Genomic DNA, 17,257 nt, shown 5'->3' with positions numbered 1-17,257 from the left:
CGTCACCGGATCCCAGACCACCCTGCTCCTCTGAGCCTTTGAGAAGGATCGCTTTCCAGGCATCGCCGCCATCAAAGAGCTGGCCAGAGAGATGGGCCTCCCGGAGTACAGGAGTGAGATCTGGTTTCAGAATCGAAGGGCCAGACACCGAGAACAGGGTGGCAGGGCGAACACACAGGCAGGCGGCCTGTGCAACGCGGCCCCCGGCGGTTGTCACCCTGCTCCCTCGTGGTTCGCCTTCCCCCCGCACAGTTCAGGCCTGGCAACCCTCCAGCGGCTCGCGTCCTCTGCGCCTCTGCGCCACCATCACCGGTCCTCGCGTGCCCCTGCAGCCTCACGGCTGCCACCATGGAGCGCATGGCGGTGGAACACAGACATCTAGCTCTCTTTGCCGGACTCCTGGCTAGACCTGCGCCCATTGCGCACCCCGGCTGACGTGCAAGGGAGCCCGCTGGACTCTCTGGGCCCTTGTCCGTCCGGGAAATTGTGGCTTAGGCTCTCCCAACACCTTCCAAAGCTCTTCAGTCAAAGCCTGGAGAATAGTTACATCTCCTGCATGATCAGTTCAGAAATATGTCACAATGCCCCCTTCCTGCGGAGCCAAGAGAAGATTTGCATCATTTGGGTGATCATTGGAGAGATATATCACAAGGTCCCCTGTAAAAAAGCCTGGAAATGATTTACATCACCTCGGTGATCAGTGCATAGGTATGTCAGAAATCCCCAGTAGGCTGAACCTAGACAAGGGTTACATCACTTGGGTGATCAGTGTAGAGATATGTGAAAATTTCCGTGTAGACAGAGCCTAGACAAGTGTTACATCACCTAGTGATCAGTGCAGGGATAAGTCGTAAAGCCTCTGGTAGGCAGAGTGTAGACAAGTGTTTCCTCCCTGGGGTGATCAGTGCAGAGATATGTCACATAGCCCCTGTAAGCAGAACCTTGACAAGGGTTACATCACCTGTTTGATCAGTGGAAATGTATATCACAAAGCCCCCTCTAGGCAATGCCCAGACAATTGTTACATCGCCTGGCTGAGCAGTGGAGAGATCTGTCACAATGCCCCTATAGGCAGAGCTTTGACAAGGGTTACATCACCTAGGCGATCAGTGCAGATATATGTCAAAACGCTCCTGTAGGCTGAACCTAGACAGGAGTTACATCACCCGGGTGATCAGTGCATAGATATGTGAGAATTCCCGTGTAGGCAGAGCCTATACAAATGTTACAACACCTAGGTTATCAGTGAAGGTATAAGTCATAAAGCCTCCTGTAGGCAGAGCGTAGACAAGAGTTCCCCCCACCAGGGTGATCAGTGCAGAGATGTGTAACAAAGCACGTGTAGGCAGAGCCTAGACAAGAGTTTCATCACTTGGTTGATCAGTTCAGAGATGTGTCACAATGTCCATGTAGGCAGATATTAGACAAGAGTCCATCACCTGGGTGATCAGTGCAGAGATATTTCACAATGGCCCCCGTAGGCAGAGAGTGGACAAGAGTCCCATCACATGGGTGATCAGTGCACAGTTATGTCACAATGCCCCCTTTTGGCAGAGCCTAGACAAGGGTTACATCACATGGGTGATCAGTGCAGAGATGTGTCTGAAGCCCCCTGTAGCCAGAGCCTACAAAAGAGTTACATCAGCTGTGTGATCAGTGCAGTGACAGGTCACAATGTCCCTATAGCCATATCCTTCACAAAAGTGACATCACCTGGGTGATCAGTGAGGAGATATGTCACAATATCTCTAGTAGGCAGAGCCTAGACAAGAGTTACGTCACCTGGGTGATCAGGGCAGAGATATGTCACAATGCCACCTTTAAGCAGATCCCAGACAAGAGTTGCATCACCTCGGTGTTCAGTGCAGAGATATGTCTCAATGCCCCCTGTCGGCGAAGCCTACACAAGAGATGCATCATCCCGGTGATCAGTGCAGTGATATGTTAAAATGCCCCTGAAGGCAGAGCCCAGACAAGTGTTACATCACCTGGGTGATCAGTGCAGAGATATCTCACAATACTCCCTGTAAGCAGAGCCTAGACAAGAGTTACATCACCTGGGTGATCAGTGCAGAGATATATCATAAATCCCACTGAAGGCAAAGCCTAGACAAGATTTGCATCACCTCAGCGATCAGTGCAGAGAAATGTCCCAATGTCCCTCTAGGCAGAGCTTAGACAAGAGTCAGTTCTACTGGGTCATCAGTGCAGAGATAAGTCTCAATGCCCCCATAGGCAGAGCCTAGAAAAGAGTTACATAACCCGGGTGATCCGTGCAGAGTGATGTCACAACGCCCTCTGTAGGCAGAGACTAGAAAACCATTACATCACCTGCGTGATCAGTGCAGAGATATGTCACAATGCCCCTGTAGGCAGAGCATAGAGAAGAGTTGCGTCACCTGGGTGATCGGTGCAGAGATATGTCACAATGTCCCCTGTAGGCAGAGCATAGAGAAGAGTTGCATCACCTTTGTCATCAGTTCAGGGATATGTGAAAATGCCCCTGTTGGCAGAGCCTAGAGAAGAGTTACATCACCTTTCTCATCAGTTCAGGGAAATGTGAAAACGCCTCTGTAGGCAGAGCCTAGACAAGAGTTACATCACCTAGTTGATCAGTGCAGAGATATTTCACAATACCCCCTGTAGGCAGATCCTAGACAAGAGTTGAATCACCTAGGTGAACATTGCAAATATATTTCACAATGCCCCCTTTGGGCAGAGGGTAGATAAGAGTTACATCACCTAGGTGATCAGTGCAGAGATTTGTAAAAATTCCCTGTAGGCAGTGCTTATAAAAATGTTACATCACCTAAGTGATCATTGCAGAGATATGTCACAAATCTCCTGCAGGCAGAACTTAGATGAGTTACATCACCTGGGTGATCAGTGCAAAGGTATGTCACAAAGCCCCCTGTAGGCAAAGCCTAGACAATAGTTACATCACTTGGGTGATGAGGGGCGAGATCTCTCACAATTCCCATGTAGGCAGAGCTTATACAACTGTTACATCGACTGGGTGATCAGTGAAGAGATATGTCACAATGCCTCCATTGGCAGATTCAAGACATGAGTCCGTCACCTGGATGATCAGTGCAGAAATATGTCACAATGCCCCCTTAGGCAGAGCCTAGACAAAAGCCTCATCACCTGGATGATCAGTGCAGAGTTACGTCACAAAGTCCCTTTAGGCACATCCTAGGCAAGAGTTAAATCACTTGGATGATCAGTGCAGAGATACGTCACAATGCCACTGTAGACAGAGCCTAGACGAGAGTTACATGACCTAGGTGATCAGTGCAGGGATACAACACAATGTCCCTTTTGGCAGAGCATTGACAAGTGGTACATCACCTGGGTGATCATCGCTGGGTTATGTCACAATGCACCCTCTAGGCAGATCCCAGAAAAGAGTTACATCACCTGGGTGATCAGTGCAGACATATGTCACAATGCCACTGTAGGCAGAGCCTATACAGGAGTTACATGACCTAGGTGATCAGTGCAGAGATACATCGTAATGCCCCTGCAGGCAGAGCCTTGAGAAGTGGCATATCACCTTGGTGATCATTGCAGGGATATGTCACAAAGCACCGTGTAGGCAGATCCTAGAGAAGAGTTATATTACTTGGGAGATCAGTGTAGAGATGTGTCACAAGCCCCCTGTTGGCAGAGCCTATACAAGGGTCATATCTCCTGGGTGACCAGTGCAGTGATATGTCACAATGCCATGTAGCCAGAGCCTAGACTAAAGTGACAGCACCTGTGAGATCAGTGCAGAGATATGTCACAATATCCCCAGTAGGCAGAGATCAGGCAAGAGTTGGATCACCTCAGGATCAGTGCAGAGATATGTCTCAATCCCCTTGTGGGCACAGCCTAGACAAGGGTTACATCACCTCGGTTAACAGTGCAGAGATATGTCAAAATGCCCCTGTAGGCAGAGCTTACACAAGTGTTACATCACTTAGGTGATCATTGCAGAGATATGTCACAACACCCCCTGTAAACAGAGCCTAGACAATAGTTACATCACCTGAGTGATCAGTGCAGAGATCTGTCACAATGCCCCTTTAGGCAGTGCTTAGAGCAGAGTTACATCACCTGAGTGATCAGTGCAGAGATATGTGACAAGGCACCTTTAAGCAGAGCCTAGACATTAATTACATCACGTGAGTGATCAGTGCACAGATCTGTCACAATAACCCTTTAGGCAGAGCATAGACCAGAGTTACATCACCTAGATGATCAGTGCAGTGATATGTCACAAGGCCCCCTATAGGCAGAGCCTGGACAAGGGTTACATCACCTCGGTTATCAATGCCGTGATATGTCAATACGTCCCGTGGGCAGAGCCTAGTCAAGCGTTACATCACCTGTGTGATCAGTGCAGAGATATGTCACAAAGCCCCCATTCACAGAGCCTAGACAAGTGTCCCATCATCTGGGTGATTAGTGCAGAAATATGTCAAAATGCCCCCATGGGCAGATCCAACACAAGAGTTACATCACCTGGGTGATCAGTGTAGAGATATGTCACAATGTCCCCATAGGCAGAGCCTAGGCAAAAGTCCTATCACCTGGGTGATCAGTGCAGAGATATGTCACAAAGCCCCTGTAGGCAGAGCCTAGACAAGTGTTACTTCAATTTGTGGATCAGTTGAGAGATGTGTCATGCTGACTGTTTGCTCCCGGAGCTCTGCGGGCACCCGGAAACCTGCAGGGAAGGGTGGAAGACTGGCATGGTGCCTTCACTCTCTTTACTAGTTTCCAAACCAGCCACACTGCAGACTCCCCATGTTGCCTCACACGGGAATCCATCGTCAGGCCATCACGCCGGGGAGGCATCTTCTCTCTGGGGTCTCGCTCTGGTCTTCTACGTGGAAATGAACAAGAGCCACAGGCCTGCGTGTGTGAGAATGTCCCGGCAACGGCGACACCCCCATGCACTGCCTCCTTCTCAGAGAGAGGGCCTGGAACACTCCAGACTCCCATGGAGGTTAAGTTCCACACTCCCCTCCACACTCCCAGGCCGGTTTCTCCCTGCTGAAGACGCGTGGGAGCCCAGAGAGCGGCTTCCAGTTCCCGCGGGATTCCTGGAGCGGTCCGGAGACCCAACCCTACGAAAAGCACCACCCTCACGACTTCCCCCTCGCCCCCTTCCTCTTCATCTCTCTGGCCCCACCACCACCATCACCACGCCCTCCCCCCCCCCCACCCCACCAGCACCCGGCCGCAGGCCTCGACGCCCTGGGACACTTCCAGTGTGGGGTGTGCTGTCCCAGGGCTCAGTGCCATTCATGAAGGGGTGGAGACTGCCTGCCTGCAGGCCTTTATAAGAGCCGCTGGCTGGCTGTCCGGGCAGGACTCCTGCCTGCACCTGACTCAGTGCACAGGCCAGCTGAGGTGCACGGGAGCCCACCGGCCTCTCTCTGCCCGTGTCCGTCCTTGAAATTCTGACCGGGGCTCCCCGCGATGACCCTCCCGACAACTTCAGACGGCACCCTCCCAGCGGAATCCCAGGGACGGGGACGGCGAAGGAGACTCGTTTGGACCCCGAGCTAAAGCCAGGTCCTTCGAGCCTGCTTTGAGCGGAACCCATACCCGGGCATCGCCACCAGTGAAAGGCTGGCCCAGGACATCAGCATTCCGGAGCCCTGGGTCCAGATTTGCTTTCAGAATGAGAGGTCACGCCAGCTGAGGCAGCACCGGTGGGAATCTCGGCCCTGGCCCGGGAAACATGGCCCGCAAGAAGGCAGGCAAAAGCGGACCGCCGTCACCGGATCCCAGACCGCCCTGCTCCTCCGAGCCTTTGAGAAGGATCACTTTCCAGGCATCGCCGCCAGGGAAGAGCTGGCCAGAGAGACGGGCCTCCCGGAGTCCAGGATTCAGATCTGGTTTCAGAATAGAAGGGCCAGGCACCCGGGACAGGCTAGCAGTGTGCCCGCGCAGGCAGGTGGCCTGTGCAATGCGGCCCCTGGCGGGTGTCACCCTGCTCCCTCGTGGGTCGCCTTTGCCCACACCGGCGCGTGGGGAACAGGGCTTCACACACCCCACGTGCCCCACACACCCGGCGCTCTCCCACCGGGGGCTTTCATGAGGCAGGGAGCGAGGGTCGTCCCCGTGCTCCAGCCCAGCCAGGCCGCACCGGCAGAGGGGATCTCCCAAAGTGTCCCAGCATGAGGGGATTGTGCCTACGCCGCCCCGGCTCCTCCGGAAGGGGCGCTCTCCCACCCTCAGGCTCCTCGGTGGACTCCGAAACCGGGCAAAATCCGGGAGGACCGGGACCCGCAGCGCGACGACCTGCCAGGCCCTTGCGCGGTGGGACAGCCTGGGCCCGCTCAAGTGGGGCCACAGGGCCAAGATGTGCTTGCGCCTCCCGCGTCCCAGGGGAGTCCGTGGTGGGGCTGGGGCCGAGGTCCCCAGGTCTCCGGGGCGGCGTGGGAACCCCAAGACGGGGCAGCTCCACCTCTCCAGCCCACGCCCCTCTAGGCCTCTGCGCAGCAGGGGCAGATTCAAGGCATCCCGGCGCCCTCCCAGGTGCTCCAGGAGCTGGGGCGCTCGTCTGCACTCTCCTCCGGCCTGCTGCTGGATGAGCTCCTGGCGAGCCCGGAGTTTCTGCAGCAGGCGCAATCTTTCCTAGAAACGGAGGCCCCGGGGGAGCTGGAGGCCTTGGAAGAGGCCACCTTGCTGGAAGCACCCTTCAGCGAGGAAGAATACTGGGCTCTGCTGGAGGAGATTTAGGTCGCAGTGTTGGGACGGGGTAGGGTCGGGGCAGGTCGGTGGCCTCTCTTTCACGGGGAACACCTTGCTGGCTATGGAGGGGTGTGTCTTCCCCCTCCCCCTCCACCGGGCTGACAAGCCTGGGATTCCTGCCTTCTTGGTCTAGGCCCGGTGGGAGACTCCACACAGTGGAGAACTGCCATTCTTTCCTGGTCATCATGGGGATCCCAGAGCCGTCCCATGTAACAGCAGGTGGGCCGCCTTCCTACGCCGGTTTGCGGGCAGCCTCATGGGCTGTGGGAGTAGCCTGGGCAGAGCTCTCATGCATTTGCACCACCCCACCCCCGTCTGAAAACCCCTCCCCGCACCCACCACCCCCTCCAGAAAATGAGTCCTCCCCTGGGCTGGGTGAAGAACCCTGTCCCGCGAAACACAGGGCGCGCGCAGCGTCCAGGCCTGACACCCCTCCAGTGGCTCGCCTCCTCTGCACCTCCACGCCACCGTCTCCGGCCCGCCCGTGTCCCTGCAGCCTCCCCCCTGCCACCATCGAGCGCCTGGCAGCGGAACGCAGAATTCTAGCTCTCTTTGCCGGAATCCTGGCTAGACTTGCGCTCATTGCTCACACTGGCTGTCATGCAAGGGAGCCCGCTGGCCTCTCTGTGCCCTTGTCCGTCCGTGAAATTCCAGCTGAGGCTCTCCCAACACCTTCCGACGCTCTTTAGTCAAAGCATGGAGAATAGTTACATCTCCTGGATGATCAGTTCAGAAATATGTCACATTACCCACTCCCTGCGGAGCCTAGAGAATATTTGCATCATTTGGGTGATCATTGCAGAGATATATCACTAGGTCCCCTGTAAAAAAGCCTAGAAATGATTTACATCAACTTGGTGATCAGTGGATAGGTATGTCAGAAATCTGCAGTAGGCTGAAACTAGACAATGGTTACAACACTTAGGTGATCAGTGTAGAGATATGTGAAAATTCCCGTGTGGACAGAGCCTAGACAAGTGTTACATCACCTAGGTTATCAGTGCAGGTATAAGTCATAAAGCCTCCAGGAGGCAGACCGTAGACAAGAGTTCCCTCCCCAGGGTGATCAGTGCAGAGATGTGTCACAAAGCCCCTGTAGGCAGAGCCTAGACAAGAGTTTCATCACTTGGTTGATCAGTTCAGAGATGTGTCACAATGTCCATGTAAGCAGATCTAAGACAAGAGTCCATCACCGAGGTGATCAGTGTGGAGATATGTATCAATGTCCCCTGTAGGCAGTGCCTAGACAAGAGTTGCATCACCTCAAAAATCAGTGCATAGATATGTCACAAAGCCTTCTGTAGGCAAAGCCCATAGAAAGCTTACATAACCTTGGTGACCAGAGCAGTGATATGTCACAAAAATCCCTGTAGACAGAGTCTAGAAAAGAGTTACATCACCTGGGTGATCAGTGCAGACATTTGACAGAATGCCCCTAAAGACAGAGCCTAGACAAGACTTCCATCACCTGGGTGATCAGTGCAGAGATATGTCACAAATCCCCCTCTAGGCAGAGTATAGAGAAGAGTCCCATCACCTGGGTGATCAGTGCAGATATTTCACAATGCCACACGTAGGCGGAGAGTGGACAAGAGTTACATAAACTAGGTGATCTGTGCAGAGCTATGTCAAAACGCCCCAGTAGGCAGAGCCCAGAAAAATGTTACATCACCTGGGTGATCAGTGCAGAGATACGTCACAATACCCCCTGTAGGTGGAGCCTAGACAAGAGTTACATCACCTGGGTGATCAGTGCAGAGATATGTCACAAAGCCCCTGTAGGTGGAGGCTAGACAAGAGTTACATCACCTGGGTGATCAGTGCAGAAATATGTCACAAAGTCCCGTTAGGCAGAGCCTAGAAAAGGGTTACATCTCCTGGGTGATCAGTGCAAAGATATGTCACAAAGCCCCCTCTAGACAAATCCCAGAAAATTGTTACTTCACCTGGGTGATCAGTGGAGATATCTGTCAGAATTCCCCTTTAGGCGCAGCTTAGACAAGCTTTACATCACACGAGTGATCAGTGAAGACATATGTCACAAAGCCCACATAAGCAGATCCAACACAACAGTCCATCACCTGAGTGATCACTGCAGAAATATGCCACAATGCCACCAGTAGGCAGATACAGACAAGAGTTACATGGCCTGGATGATCAGTGCAGAGATATGTCACAATGCCCCTGTAGGCAGAGCCTGGACAAGAGTCCCATCACCTGTGTGATCAGTGCAGTTTTGTCACAATGCCCCCTTTTGGCAGAGCCTAGACAAGGGTTACATCACCTGGGTGATCAGTGCAGAGATGAGTCACAAGCCCCCTGTAGCCAAAGCCTAGGCAAGAGTTACATCAGCTGTGTGATCAGTGCAGTGACAGGTCACAATATCCCTGTAGCCATATCCTTGACAAAAGAGACATCACCTGGGTGATCAGTGCGGAGATATGTCTCAAAGTCTCCAGTACGCAGATCCTAGACAAGAGTTACATCACCTGAGTGATCAGGGAAGAGATATGTAAGAATGCCCCCTGTAAGCAGATCCCAGACAACAGTTACATCACCTCGGTGACCATTGCAGAGATATGTCTCAATGCCCGCTGTGGGCGAAGCCTATACAAGAGTTACATCATCTTGGATATCAGTGCAGTGATATGTTAAAATGCTCCTGTAGGCAGAGCCTAGAAAAGTGTTACATCACCTGGGTGATAAGTACAGAGATATCTCACAATAACCCCCGTAAGCAGAGCCTAGACAATAGTTACATCACCTGGGTGATCAGTGCAGAGTTATGTCATAAATCCCACTGTAGGAAAAGCCTAGACATGTTTTACATCACCTCAGCGATCAGTGCAGAGATATGTCCCAATGTCCCTCAAGGCAGAGCTTACACCAGAGTCACATCTCCTGGGTGATCAGTGCAGAGATAAGTCACAATGCCCCTATAGGCAGGGCCTAGACAAGAGTTACATAACCCGGGTGATCTGTGCATAGTGATGTCAAAACGCCCTCTGTAGGCAGAGACTAGAAAAGAGTTACATCACCTGGGTGATCAGTGCAGAGGTATGTCACAATGGCCCCTGTAGGCAGAGCATAGAGAAGAGTTGCATCACCTGGGTGATCAGTACAGAGATATGTCACAATGTCCCCTGAAGGCAAAGCCTAGGCAAGAGTTACATCACCTTCGTCATCAGTTCAGGGATATGTGAAAACGCCCCCGTAGGCAGAGCCTAGACAAGAGTTACATCACCTAGTTGATCAGTGCAGAAATATTACAAAATTTCCCCTGTAGGCAGATCCTAGACAAGGTTTGAATCACCTGGGTGATCAGTGCAGAGATATTTCACAATGTCACCTTTGGGCAGACGGAGGACAAGAGTAACATCACCTAGGTGATCAGTGGAGAGACCTGTCACAATGCCCCTTTAGGGAGAGTTTAGAAAAGGGTTACATCACCTGCGTGATCAGTGCAGAGATATGTTATAACGCTCCTGTAGGCTGAACCTAGACAGGAGTTACATCACCCGGGTGATCACAGCAGAGATAAGTGAGAATTCCCGTGTAGGCAGAGTCTAGACCAGTGTTACATCACCTAGGTTATTAGTGCAGGTATAAGTCATAAAGCCTCCTGTAGGCAGAGCGTAGGCAAGAGATCCCTCCCCAGGGTGATCAGTACAGGGATGTGTCACTATGTCCATGTAGGCAGATCTAAGAGAAGAGTCCATCATCTGTGTGATCAGTGCGGAGATATGTACCAATGTCCCCTGGAGGCAGTGCCTAGACAAGAGTTGCATCACCTCAGAGATCAGTGCATAGATATGTCAGAAAGCCCTCTGTAGGCAAAGCCCGAACAAAGCTTACTTCACCTAGGTGTTCAGTGCAGTGATATGTCACAAAAATCCCTGCAGACAGAGCCTAGAAAATAGTTACATCGCCTGAGTAATCAATGCAGATATTTGACTCAATGCCCCCATAGACGGAGCCCAGAGAAGACTTCCATCACCTGGGTGATCAGTGCAGAGATATGTCACAAATCGCCCTTTAGGCAGAGTATAGAGAAGAGTCCCATCACCTGAGTGATCAGTGCAGAGATATTTCACAATGCCCCCTGTAGGCAGAGAGTGGAGAAGAGTTACATAACCTAGGTAATCTGTGCAGAGCTATGTCAAAACGCCCCTGTAGGCAGAGCCTAGATAAAAGTTACATCACCTGGGTGATCAGTGCAGAGAAACGTCACAATACACCCTGTAGGTGGAGCCTAGACAAGAGTTACATCACCTGGGTGATCAGTGCAAAGATATGTCACAAAGCCCCTGTAGGCAGAGCCTAGACAACAGTTACATCACCTGGGTGATCAGTGCAGAAATATGTCACAAAGCCCCTTTAGGCCGATCCTAGACAAGTGTTACATCTCCTGGGTGATCAGTGCAAAGATATGTCACAAAGCCCCCTGTAGACAAATCCCAGAATATTGTTACATCACCTGGGTGATCAGTGGAGATATCTCTCACAATTCCCCTTTTGGGTGCAGCTTAGACAAGCGTTATATCACAAGAGGGATCAGTGCAGAGATAAGTCATTATGACCCCATAGGCACATCCAAGACAAGAATTACATCACCTGCATGATCACTGCAGATTTATGTCACAATGCCCCTGTAGGCAGGGCCTAGACAAGTGTACCATCACCTGGGTGATCAGTGCAGAGTTATGTCACAATGCCCCCTTTTGGAAGAGGGTAGACAAGGGTTACATCACCTGGGTGATCAGTGCAGAGATGTGTCACCAGCCCCCTGTAGCCACAGCCTAGACAAGGGTTACATCAGCAGTGTGATCATTGCAGTGACATGTCACAATATCCCTGTAGCCATATCTTTGAAAATAGTGACATCATCTTGGTGATCAGCGCAGAGATATGTCACAATGTCTACATAAGGCAGAGCCTAGACAAGAGATACATCCCCTGGGCGATCAGGGCAGAGATATGTCACAATATCCCCTGAAAGCAGATCCCAGACAACAGTTGCATCAACTCCGTGATCAGTGCAAAGATATGTCTCAATGGCCCCTGTCGGCGAAGCCTATACAAGAGTTACATCACTCGGTGATCAGTGCAGTGATATGTTAAAATGACCCTTAAGGCAGAGCCTAGACAAGAGTTACTTCACCTGGCTGATCAGTGCAGAGATATCTCACAGCACTCTAAGCAGAGTTAGAGCACAGCTCTAAGCAGAGCCTAGAGAAGAGTTACATCACCTGGGTGATCAGTGCAGAGATATGTCACAAGCCCCCTGTTTTCAGAGCCTAGACAAGAGTTATATCACCTGGGTGATCAGTGCAGTGATATGTCACAATGCCGTGTAGCCAGAGCCTAGACTAAAGTTACAGTACCTGGGAGATCAGTGCAGAGATATGTCACAATGTCCCCAGAAGGCAGAGACCAGGCAAGAAATGAATCACCTTGGGATCAGTGCAGAGATATGTCTCAATCCCTCTGTGGGCACAGCCTAGACAAGATTTACATCACCTCGGTTAACAGTGCAGAGGTATCTCAAAATGCCTCTGTAGGCAGAGCTTACACAAATGTTACGTCACTTAGGTGATAAGTGCAGAGATATGTCACAATAACCCCTGTAAGCAGAGCCTAGACAAGAGATACCTCACCTGGGTGATCAGTGCAGAGATATGGGACAAGGCTCCCTTAAGCAGAAATAAGACAATAGTTACATCACCTGAGTGAACAGTGCAGAGATCTGTCACAATGCCCCCAATAGGCAAATCCAAGACAAGAGTCCATCACCTCAGTGATCAGTGCAGAAATACGTGACAATTCCCCCAGTAGGAAGAGCCTAGAGAAAATTCCCATCACCTGGGTAATCAGTGCAGAAATATGTCACAAAGCCCCTTAAGACCGAGCCTAGACAACAGTTACATCTCCTGGGTGATCAGTGCAAAGATATGTCACAAAGCCCCCAGTAGAAAAATTCCAGAAAATTGTTACATCACCTGGGTGATCAGTGGATGTATCTGTCACAATTCCCCTTTAGGCGCAGCTTAGACAAGCGTTACATCACATGAGTGATCAGTGCAGAGATATATCACTATGCCCCATAGGCATATCCAAGACAAGGTTTCATCACCCGTGTGATCAGTGCAGAAACATGTCACAATGCCACCAGTAGGCAGATAGGGACAAGAGTTACATCACCTGCGTGATCACTGCAGAGATACGTCACAATGCCCCTGTAGGCAGAGCCTAGACAAGAGTCCCATCACCTGGGTGATCAGTGCAGAGTTATGTCACAATGCCCCCTTTTGGCAGAGCCTACACAAGGGTTACGTCACCTGAGTGATCAGTACAGAAATGTGTCACAAGGCCCCTGTAGTCAGAGATTAGACAAGAGTTACATCAGCAGTGTGATCAGTGCAGTGACATGTCACAATGCCCCTGTAGCCATATCCTTGACAAAAGTGACATCTCCTGGGTGATCAGTGCGGAGATATGTCACAATGTCTCTATTAGGCAGAGCCTAGACAAGAGCTACATCAACTGGGTGATGAGGGCAGAGATATGTCACAATGCCCCCTTTAAGAAGATCCCAGACAAGAGTTGCATCACCTCGGTGGTCAGTGCAGAGACATGTCTCAATGCCCACTGTCGGCGAAGCCTATATGAGAGTTACATCATCTCAGTGATCAGTGCAGTGATATGTGAAAATGCCCCTGTAGGCAGAGCCTAGACAAGAGTTACATCACCTGGGTGGTCAGTGCAGAGACATCTCACAATATCCCTTGTAAGCAGAGCCTAGACAAGAGTTACATCAACTTGATAATCAGAGCAGAGATATGTCATAAATCCCACTAAAGGCAAAGCCTAGACAAGTTTTACATCACCTCAGCGGTCAGTGCAGAGATATGTCCCAATGTCCCTCTAGGCAGAGCTTAGACAAGAGTCACATCTCCTGGGTGATCAGTGCAGACGTAAGTCACACTGCCCCCATAGGCAGAACCTAGACAAGAGTTACATAACCCGCGTGATCTGTGCAGAGTGATGTCACAACGCCCTCTGTAGGCAGAGACTAGAAAAGAGTTACATCAGCTGGGTGATCATCGCAGAGATATGTCATAAACCCACTGTAGGCAAACCCTAGACAAGTTTTGCGTCTCCTCAGCGATCAGTGCAGAGATATGTCCATATGTCCCTCTAGGCAGAGCTTAGACAAGAGTCACATCTCCTGGGTCATCAGTGAAGAGATAAGTCACAATACCCCCATAGGCAGAGCCTAGACAGGAGTTACATAACCCAGGTGATCCGTGCAGAGTGATGTCACAACGCCCTCTGTAGGAAGAGACTAGAAAAGAGTTACATCACCTGGGTGATCAGGGCAGAGATATGTCACAATGCCCCCTGTAGGCAGAGCATAGAGAAGAGTTGCATCACCTGGGTGATCAGTGCAGAGATATGTCACAATGTCCCCTGTAGGGAGAGCATAGAGAAGAGTTGCATCACCTGGGTGATCAGTACAGAAATATGTCACAATGCCCCCTTAGGCAGAGCCCAGACAAAAGCCCTATCACCTGGATGATAAGTGCAGAGTTATGTCACAAAGTCCCTTTAGGCAGATCCTAGGCAAGAGTTACATCACTTGGATGATCAGTGCAGAGATATGTCACAATGCCACTGTAGGCAGAGCCTAGACAAGAGTTACATGACCTAGGTGATCAGTGCAGAGATACATCTCAATGTCCCTGTAGGCAGAGCCTTGACAAGTGGTACATCACCTGGGTGATCATTGCAGGGATATGTCACAAAGCACCCTGTAGGCAGATCCTAGAAAACAGTTACATCACCTTGGTGATCAGTGCAGAGATTTGTCAAAATTCCCTCTAGGCTATGCTTATAAAAGTGTTACATCACCCAAGAGTCCAGTGCAGAGATATGTCACAAAGCTCCTGTATGCAGAACTAAGATGAGTTACATCACCTGCGTGATCAGTGCGAAGTTATGTCACAAAGCCGCCTGTAGGCAAAGCCTAGACAACGTTTTCATCACTTGGATGATCAGTGCAGAGATACGTCACAATGCCACTGTAGGCAGAGCCTAGACAAGAGTTACATGACCTAGGTGATCAGTGCAGAGATAGATACATCGCAATGTCCCTGTAGGCGGAGCCTTAAAAAGTGGTATATCACCTGGGTGATCATTGCAGGGATATGTCACAAAGCACCCTGTAGGCAAATCCTAGAAAAGAGATACATCACCTAGGTGATCAGTGCAGAGATTTGTCAAAATTCCCTGTAGGCAGTGCTTATAAAAGTGTTACATCACCTAAGAGATCTGTGCAGAGATATGTCACAAAACTCCTGTAGGCAGAACTTAGATGAGTTACATCACCAGGGTGATCAGTGCAAAGATATGTCACAAAGCCCCCTTTAGGCAAAGCCTAGACCATAGTTACATCAACTGAATGATCAGTGACGAGATCTCTCACAATTCCCCTATAGGCAGAGCTTATACAACAGTTATATCACCTGGGTGATCAGTGCAGAGATATGTCACAATGCGCCCTGTAAGCAGATCCCAGACAAGAGTTGCATCATCTCGGTGATCAGTGCAGTGATATGTGAAAATGCCCCTGCAGGCCGAGCCTAGACAAGAGTTACATCAACTGGCTGATCAGTGCAGAGATATGTGAGAATTCCCGTGTAGGCAGAGTGTAGACAAGTGTTACATCACCTAGGTTATCAGTGCAGGTATAAGTCATAAAGCCTCCTGTAGGCAGAGGGTAGACAAGAGTTCCCTCCCCAAGGTGATCAGATGGGTCACAGAGCCCCTGTAGACAGAGCCTAGACAAGAGTTTCATCACCTGGTTGATCAGTTCAGAGATGTGTCACAATGTCCATGTAGGCAGATCTAAGACAAGAGTCCATCACCTGGGTGATCAGTGCAGAGATATGTACGAATATCCCCTGTAGGCAGTGCCTAGACAAGAGTTGCATCACCTCAGAGTTCAGTGCATAGATATGTCACAAAGCCTTCTGTACGCAAAGCCCATACAACGCTTACATCCCCTAGGTGTTCAGTGCACTGATATGTCACAGAAATCCCTGTTGACACAGCCTAGAAAAGAGTTACATCACCTGGGTGATCAGTGCAGACATTTGACACAATGCCCCCATAGACAGAGCCTAGACGAGGCTTCCATCACCTGGGTGATCAGTGCAGATATATGTCACAAATCCCCCTCTAGGCAGAGTATAGAGAAAAGTCCCATCACCTGGGTGATCAGTGCAGAGATAATTCACAATGCCCCCTGTAGGAAGAGAGTGGACAAGAGTTACATAATCTAGGTGATCTGTGCAGAGCTATGTCAAAACGCGCCAGTAGGCAGAGCCTAGATAAATGTTACATCATCTGAGTGATCAGTGCAGAGATACGTCACAAAACACCCTGTAGGTGGAGCCTAGACAAGAGTTACATCACCTGGGTGATCAGGGCAGAGATACGTCACAATACCCCCTTTAGGTGGAGCCTAGACTAGAGTTTCGTCACCTGGGTGATCAGTGCAGAGATATGTCACAAAGCCCCTGTATTCAGATCCTGAACAAGTTACATCACCTGGGTGATCAGTGAAGAAATATGTCAAAAAGGACCGGTAGACCGAGCCTAGAAAAGAGTTACATCTCCTGGGTGATCAGTGCAAAGATATGTCACAAAGCCCCCTGGAGACAAATCAGAGAATATTGTTACTTCACCTGGGTGATCAGTGGTGTTATCTGTCACAATTCCCCTTTAGGCGCCGCTTAGACAAGCCTTACATCCCATGAGTGATCACTGCAGATATATGTCACTATGCCCCCATAGGCAGATCCAAGACAAGAGTCCATCACCTGGGTGATCAGTCCAGAAATATGCCACAATGCCCCCATAGGCAGAGCCTAGGTTAAAGTCCCATCACCTGGGTGATCAGTGCAGAGATATATCACAAGCCCCCTGTAGGCGGAGCCTAGAGAAGAGTTATATCACCTGGGTGATCAGTGCAGTGATATGTCACGATGCCGTGTAGCCAGAGTCTAGACTAAAGTTTCAGCACCTGGGAGATCAGTGCAGAGATATGTCACAATGTCCCCAGTAGGCAGAGACTGACTGGGCAAGAGTTGGATCACCTCGGGATCAGTGCAGGCATATGTCTCAATCCCCCTGTGGGCACAGCCTAGACAAGAGTTACATCACCTCGGTTAACAGTGCAGAGATATGTCAAAATGCCCCTACAGGCAGAGCCTACACAAGTGTTTCATCACTTAGGTGATCAGTGCAGAGATATGTCACAATACCCCCTGTAAGCAGAGCCTTGACAATAGTTACATCACCTGTGTGATCAGTGCAGAGGTATGTGACAAGGCCCCTGTAAGCAGAGCGAAGAAAATTTTTACATCACCTGAGTGATCAGTGCAGAGATCTGTCACAATGCCCCTTTAGGCAGAGCTTAGACCACAGTTACATCACCTGG

General features: G+C 50.5%; 1 pseudogene; it reads left to right on the top strand.

Annotated features, from left to right (window-relative positions):
- The first annotated feature begins 5,400 nt into the window (after positions 1-5,400).
- LOC107972851 (double homeobox protein 4-like protein 4) lies at positions 5,401-6,741 on the top strand (annotated as a pseudogene).
- The last annotated feature ends 10,516 nt before the right edge of the window (positions 6,742-17,257 follow it).

The sequence above is a fragment of the Pan troglodytes genome, chromosome 16, assembly GCF_028858775.2.
Source record: "Pan troglodytes isolate AG18354 chromosome 16, NHGRI_mPanTro3-v2.0_pri, whole genome shotgun sequence".
Taxonomy (NCBI): domain Eukaryota; kingdom Metazoa; phylum Chordata; class Mammalia; order Primates; family Hominidae; genus Pan; species Pan troglodytes.
This window is presented reverse-complemented; position numbering and strand designations above follow the sequence as displayed.